Source organism: Mastomys coucha, unplaced genomic scaffold (genome assembly GCF_008632895.1).
Source record: "Mastomys coucha isolate ucsf_1 unplaced genomic scaffold, UCSF_Mcou_1 pScaffold11, whole genome shotgun sequence".
NCBI lineage: Eukaryota > Metazoa > Chordata > Mammalia > Rodentia > Muridae > Mastomys > Mastomys coucha.
Genome location: NW_022196893.1, coordinates 23902413 through 23910813, shown reverse-complemented (window position 1 = coordinate 23910813; position 8401 = coordinate 23902413).

Below are 8401 nucleotides of genomic sequence, written 5' to 3'. Positions count from 1 at the left end.
CTCTCTCTGTTTCTCTGTCTCTCTGCCTCTGTCTCTGTGTGTGTCTGTCTCTTTCTGTGTCTCTGTCTGTCTCTGTCTCTCTCTGTTTCTCTGCCTCTCTCCATGTGTGAGTCTCTGTCTCTGTCTCTGTCTCTGTCTCTCTTTCTCTCTTTCTGTCCACATCCAAATGTTAGTTGCCTTCTGTCTAGCTCTGCCTTCTGGTCGAGAGAAAGCTTGTGTTAAGCATTCACTGTTTTTATGTTGATATTTTGAATACTCTCTTCTTTCACTTCCGCCTCCTCCTTGGTGCTCATTCTACATCTGGGTTGGTGAGTCTCCCTCACCTCAACACAAGACTAGACATGTCTGGGAAGAAGGTATCTCAACTGAGACATCGCTCCCGTCAAATTGCTCTGTAGGAATGTCTGTGGGACATCTTTCTTGATTTGTGATTGACATGCTATGGTGGTTTGAATATGCTTGTCTCAAGGCAACTGACACTATTAGGAGGTGTGGCCTTGCTGGAGGAGGTGTGTCACTGTGTAGGTGGGTTTTGGGGGCTCCTAGTGCTCAACCTCCACCCAATACAGAAGAGTCAATCTTCTGGCTGCCTTCTGATCAAGACCTAGAGCTCTCAGCTTCTTCCCCAGCACCATATCTGCCTGGATGCTGCCAAGTTTCCTGCCATGATGATAACGGACTGAACCTCTGAACCTGTAAGCCAGCCCCAATTAAATGTTGTCCTTTATAAAAGTTGCCTTGGTCATGGTGTCTGTTCACAGCAGTAAAACCCTAACTAAGACACCTGGGAAGACCCAGCTAACTGTGGGTGGTTTTACTCTGGGGAGGTGGTTCTAGGTTGTATAATAAGGCAGGGTGAGCCATTCACTCATGACTCAGTAGTCAGCAAACTTTCAGGATTTCTGTGTCAGTTCCAGACTTGAATTCCTGTCCTGACTGCACCAAGTTGCTTTGGGTCATAGTTTTATCATAGCAACATGAAACCAAACTGGCTCAGAAATTGGTACCAGGGTTATGGGATATTGCTGTGACAGACCTGGCCACACTGTTTGGAGCTGATTGTGGAAATGCTTGGAACTTTGGGCTGGGAAGGTAAGTGAGTATTCAGAGCTTAATGAGCTATCGTGGTTATGTGAAGATACTGTTCAGGGCAGTGCAAGTGATATAGGCCTGGCTTGGGAACTTTTAGAGGGAAGTTGGCAGTCCCTCAAAGACTTTATCAGGGTCATTCATGTGATGCTTTGAATCAAAAAACCTGTGCTTTCTTATTAACTAGGGTTGAAGACTCAACAGCAACTAACAAGAGACCATAAGCCCTGAAGATAAACCTCTGTTTTATTGGGATAATCAATGCTCATTAGCTGTGGCTGAGAAATCAGATGTGATTAAGAAAAGACCAAAATCATTGGGCTGAAATCTTATTGGAATATTTTCTCAGGGTCATTGCACAGAAGCTGTGGTCCAGATTGTGTCAAGCCTGCTTCTGATGTTGACAACTGCACTTGGTAATGTGTCAGAGACTCCCATGTGGTCGTGGTTTTGAAGGCATGAAGCAATCGTGGAGAGCAGCTAAGGCTTGGCCTCATGAGAGGTCAGGGGAGGACATTGCTGAAAGCGTAGCCTCAATTCCACTGTAAACCCCAGGGCTGAAGGGGTCATGGTAAGAAGTTGCGACTTGGTGAAGTTGATTTCTGTGGAGACCTCAGCATATTGGAGATGCCATGACGGTGGAATGACTCATTGCCAAGGTTGGCAGGCAGCTGTGGAGTGAAATTGGCCTGAGCCTATAAGACAAGTTGTGCATACTGTGGACGAAGAGGAGTGTGGATAAGTGGAGCTGCCCAAGACGCTTAGAACCCTGGAGAATGTGAGCTTCAGATGTCAGACATTTAGTGATTAGCACTGTTGAAGTTTGGCTTTGCTTTGGTTGTGACTGCGCTCTAATTCTTACCCTTTGTCACAAGAATTATGTAATTTACTTTTGATTTTTAAGGAGCCCATGGTTGAGAGACCTTGAAAGAGACTTTGGATATTTTTAAAGAGAAGTTAGACATCTGAATGTTGAGTTTTATTTTATTTTTTTTAAAAGAACTGTGGGACTTAATGTTACTTATTTTAAACTGTGATATTAACATCAACATGTAATTTGGGGGGGGGTAAAGAAAAGGTTATTTATGTACTTGTGTGTCAGGTTGACGAGAGATTAATTGTGCTAGTTCATTTTTGACAACCTGACACAAACCTAAGATATATATGGGAAGAGGGGAATATCAATCAATATATTCCTTCTTCCAAATTGGCCCGAAGGCAAGTATGTGGGACATTTTTTTTCAGTTAGTGATTCATTTGGGAAGGCCCAACAATTGTGGTTCTGGGAAGGCAGTCCTGGATTGTGTAAGAAAGCCATCTGAGCAAGCCCTAGGGAGAGAGTGAGTAATCAGCATTCTTCCATGGCTTTCATTTCAGTTCTTGCCTTCAGGTTCTGTCTTTGAGTTCCTGATCTGAGTTTTGCCAATGATGTACTATAAACCTTAAGCTTAATTAAACTCCAAAAGCACACACATGGTGCTTTTGGTCATGGCTTTATCACAACAACACAGAGAAAAGTAAGACATTATCCTTGTCTTATCCAGAACATGGATATACATGTGTTCTAGGATCCATTAAATAAAAGAATAACCGAGGAAGGAAACTATACATCATGACAATGAAGCTGTACCTCTGTATAGTTCTTAGTCTGAAGAACTCATGTCATAATGAATAATATTAATTGACTTGCAAAATCGGAGGTACCCGAGAAAGGAGTTAGAAGGTAAAATCACGTTTGAGAATGAATTTGAAAAGCAATCCCGATGTCTTCCATTTCTGGAGGTGAAGGATGTAGAGCGTGACTGAGGGTGGACCCCGAGGAGTGCAGGTGAGGAGCTCAAGCTTGTGTGTTGGGTGGTGAATTTAGTGAAGATGGAGAAAGGAACAGAAGAGTACAGGGACTCAAGAAACCCTGTGGGGTTAGGAGAAGTAACCAGGAGATGGGTCACTGATAGTAATAAAGACGCTATCAAATAGCCAGGCCTCAAAGAATCAGGAACTTTACAGGAAGAAGGCTCCAAAGGTGTTAAATATCAGAATTGTGTTTCTTGGGATAGAGGAGTTGCTTGAACATTCTCAGAGGGAAGTGGGTGCAGGGAAGTATGTTGACCTCAGAGGGCAGAGTAAGATTGTTGGGATCACCAGAGGGGGCCTCCAGAATCATGGCTGTCCTAGTCCTGGGTTTGGCAGGGGGTACCAGACTTGGCATCAGACGCATGAAAGGATCATGAGATGGGGCCTGCATTTTTTCTGTTTTCCCCATATGCTGTCAGGCTGTGTTCTGCACCATGCATGGTACTGCTGAAATGGCTCAAATCAGAACTTCCTTATTCATTTGGACCATTATTATCTTTGGGTTTACAACCTCTTTGCACACATCTCTGAGGGCAATAGCACTTACCTGAAGTCTGCCTCATCTCTTCAGCCTAGGTCCATATCCTGGGGGCTTTCAACATTCTTGATGATCCACCTAATAACTGAGTCTCTCAATACCTTCACAGGGTTTTCTCTAAGAACCTTCTTTGTATATTATGAATTACTTTAATCATAAGTGAGGATTGTAATTTCTCATCTTACACGGCTTTCAATATTAAAATGCTAAATTATAAAATCCCTTTCTGCTTTTTTCTTCTTTTTCTTTTTTTAAAATTTTTTCTCTTTTGGATAATAAGATTTTTAGCTTTATTGGGCATCTGTTGCCTCTCTTCCCATGATTCCCCATCGCCCCCCTTCCCCCCCACCACACACACTGGGGTTCTCTGCAGTTGAGACACTGAATTTCAGCAAAACTTGCCTTCTGGCTCTCATTGGGGGTAAACCTTCCATCTGTTGCTTGGTTTACCTTTTTCAGGGATACAGAGTGAGTGAACAAACACCCACCCTATCATAAATGTATAAATTACAAACATATGCTTCCAAATGTCCATAAAATTGCCCACCCTTTCTCCTTCATTTCTTCAGGATAGTTTTCTTGTTAATTTTCTTTAATATAGGTTCTCTGTGTTAGATATTGTCTTCTTTTCTAGAGACATTTTTCTTTCAAAATAAAGATTAGATCATTCAAGAACTTTCTTAAAAACCACTGTGAGCACTCACTACTATTAATTTGCTAAATGGACATAGTATTAAGCCAGCTCCTAATGACTTACCATTATGCACATAGATCATGCATCTCTCAACCCTCATTAGCGAAGCTTCTTTTACAGTGGACGGCAATTAACAGAGACCCAGCTTTGGCCAGGGTGCAGAGACCCAGCATTGGCCAAGGTGCAGAGACTTAGAAACTACAGAACTCTTGGCCCTAAGTGGATCACATACACTATACCCCTTCTCCAATTATTGTGGAAGAAGGCTCAGAAAGACTGTAAGAGACAGAGTAAGATTCATGAATACAAAGAAGCAATGTCCTCTGGATACAACAGGGCATTTGCACATATGATCTCAGAGACAGGCAGTACACACAATACCTGTGCAAACGGCCACATTCCAGCATGGATGGGGGAGTTGAGAGTTGAGGAGCTATTGGCCACTGTAAGATGCTGGGAGAGGGAGGGTCAGTTTGCTCTAACAGGGTAACCCTTGATCAGTAGACCATGCTCCAATGGAAATCACACATCTAAGTATATTTGGGAAGTACAAATTGTCCTTGGTGTCAGCAAAACAACAAAAACTAACCGCAACAAGAGAAAAGGAAATTGGGTGAGTAGGGAAAGAGGGATTGGATTTAGGAAGAGTTTCTGGAAAGAGATGGATATGATCAAAACATATTGTACAAAATCCTCAAAGAGCTAATAAAAATACATGAAAAATTAGAGTAGCCTAAAACCTGATATTTGAAATAGAATATTGGTAGGCTTTTATGCAAGGGTCACTCTCCTTCCTAACTCTCAATCTACTTGTTCACTCATTTGTTTCCACATTTATAACCTCTAACGCCTTTAACACACAAACACACACAGATGTATACATATACACACACAGAAAGATGCAAGCATACATGTACATACGTGCATATATGCACATGCATGCACAGACACACTGCTTATTGTCCCCCCGACATACACTGGGATGAGCATCACTATTGCCTCTGTTGAATCAAACCTAGATCCTTGTTTGTGGCGATCTCATTTTCCCTCAAGTTCCTGGACCCGGGAGGTCTTAGTATATCTGTGCTTCAGATGCAGGAGCCATCTCTTCCTCTGTGCACCATGACAGTAGTGTACATTTTACTTGTTTGCTTTGTGTGGATACACCTTGACTATCGTGGAGCTTTGTGACTTTGTGCTTGGCATGTTTCTGGAGGGCTTGGTAGCATGGTTAGGATATGGTAGCTCCTTGCTTCCCTTTTACGACTGAGAGATGAATACATACATAACACTTTTCTGACAGGAGGCTTCCAGCTTCCAGATATCCATGCAATATCCATGCAATGTAGTGTTTGGAACCTTATGTAGAATTCAGAGGAGCACAGTTCCCCCTCTCACTGGTTCAGCCAGTGGGAACAGGAGCGACTGAGAGGAAGGAAGTTTTCTTCGAGGGCCTGGGTTCCCATAACAAGGACCACAAAGCTGGCTAGCCTAAAGCACACACATTACTTTTCCATACTTTTAGATGGTAGATGTTTCAGACAATGGTTTAGCATGAGTGAGCTCCAGTGAGGACTCTCTTCCCTATAACAGACAGATGCCTCCGTGGTCTGTCCTCATCACAGAGGTGAAGCTCCTGGAGTCTGCCTGTACAAGGGTAAGGCTTCCGTATTCTCATGACCCATAGAAATATACATTTCTTAAAGTCCTGGGGGGTCCAGACTGTAACATATGTATTTGGTATGTGGGGGCCATTCCATCCCAGACAGTTTTGGGGGCCTCCCTCTCCTATGCTGCTCATTTCCCCGTTATGTGATAGAGAGTGATACTTCTTTTTGCTTAACCATGCAGAGGTGACCTCTTTGTGGTCTTCATGGTCTCTTATATCATAGCGCACATACCTTTTCTTCTGAAAATAAAAATGGGGCAAATACTGAAGAGAGAACTCAGTACTCTGCTCTTAGGCAGATTTAAAGACTCCTTTGGTGTCTTCAGAAAAGAGACTAAGCCCCTGTACCTATGTCTATGGATATGTCCAAAGAAAGGGTCTTAGAACTCGGAACTTTCGAATTACTTCTCGAGGAATACTTGTAGAAAGGAGTCTGAGTTGTTAAAACCACTTATCTAATGGGGATACACTGTAGCCACATTTTACTTATTCATAGATTTTGCACATTTTTTTAATAGTTTGGCTGTTTCTCTGCTTTGAATTAGGGGAGAGGGGATATGGCTGCTGCCAACAGCTGAGTGAAATGGAAAGAAATGTCACCGTCTACGGATCTCTCTTACTTGCTTTTAAATATGTAACTGGGCCCTACTTCACAGGAGCCAATGCTTCTGTATTCACGTGCTTGCCCACTCAGGACTCGTTAGCCTTTCTAGAACACTCACTTGGGTCGTTCCCATAGTAAGTACTTCTGTGACCACAGCAACTTACTGTTTCTTCTTCTTTACTTACAATAGTAACATTTTGTAGAAAATTTAGGAGCCTGGCTTCCTGGTGCATACGTATAATCCCTGTACATGGGAGTCAGAGGCAGGGGGATCATAAATTTGAGCCCAGTCGAGGCTATACATAATGGATCCTGTATACAAAGTATACAATATATAATAACTTCTAAGAAAGTGAAAACACTTCTCTTTAACCATGCAGAGGTGACCTCATTTGTCATCTTCATGCTCTCTTATATCATAGAGCACATACCTTTTCTTCTGAAAATAAAAATGTAGCAAATAATGAGCAGAACTCTGTACTCTGCTCTTAGGCAGATTTGAAGATTCCCCCAGTGTCTTCAGAAAAGAGACAAGGCCCCTGAACCTCGCGCCAGTCTCATGTTCTGACAGCATCCAGTCTCCTTCACATGGGATATATATTCAGACTTCCCAACCTTGGCTATTTCCAATCTATCAGTTTGCCTACCATCCCTGTCTTGTTCTCACCATATTTTAGAATGCTACCATATTTCAAATCCTAAATGGCTCCTCCTGCATGATGTTTCCCTGGAAACAGAGAGGGAAGTGAGTTTCTGTCTTCCAAATTCTCCCAGATGGCTCCTTCTGCCTTGTGTTTTCTCTCGTCTTCTCTGCACTCAGACTTCACATCTTCCTTCTCAAAATGTATTTCTTCAGCTTTTGCAACGCCATTTCCTGCTTAATACTAATATGTCTTTTTTTTTCTTCAAGACATTATTGTCTCTTCCTGATACTTGACATATTTTAGTTTGATTTAATTGATCAGTGGGCTTCTAATTGTCATAAAACTGTAATTGGATGCCCATTTCAGTACCTATATTTAACTCAAATATCCAAACAATGCTTAATAAGAACAACAAAGATGGGGGATACATATTTCAATGCTTCAAACAGTGTAATATTGACAAATATTACAACAAAATATACAGACAAATGCACTCATGAAGGCAATAAAATGAAAAGTTCAAAACTCAGCCCTCTCAGATGGTTAGATGGTTTTGGAAATGGTGCCAAAGGGATTCAATGTGGGAAGAAACAGTCTTTGCATTCAGTGGTTCTGGGTCACTGGATATTCACATCCAAAAGATAAGCTTAAGACTATATATGAAAAATAATTTGAAGTGTACCACAAATCTAAATATAAGACCTCAAACTATAAAACTCTTAGAAATATACAGCAGAAGCTTCATGATACTGGATTTTCCAATGACTTTTTAAATTGATATCACATGTGAAGGAAACAAAACAAAAACAGACAGATGAGACTTTATGAAAATTGAAATTTGGCCCATCAAAAGACATTGTAAGTGTAAGAAGACTCGCCAAAGAATGTGAGAAAATATTTGAAAATCATATGCCTGATAAGAGATTAACATCTGGAAAAGATAGAAAACTCTAAAAAACTAGCAATATAATAATCCAATCAAGAGTGAGGAAAGGACGTGAACAGACACGTCTTTTGTGTATGGGTGGTGAACAGACACGTCTTTTGTCTATGGGTGGTGATCTTTCCTAGTCAGGTCCAATGCTGGTTACTTCTCTGGACATTGCTCCAGGGGTCAGGTTCTGTCTCTAATCAGGTTTTCACCATTCTGAGTACTCAGGGTGTTGCTGTTTCTTTCCTGCAGTCTGGAGGTATTCTGATGGCCTGGTTTTATCATCTAGCACCGTGACCCTTGTTCTGTCTTTCCTCCCCAGCTTGGTTCATAGAGAATCTGGGACCACTGAGCCTCCGACACAGCAGAATTTTCAAA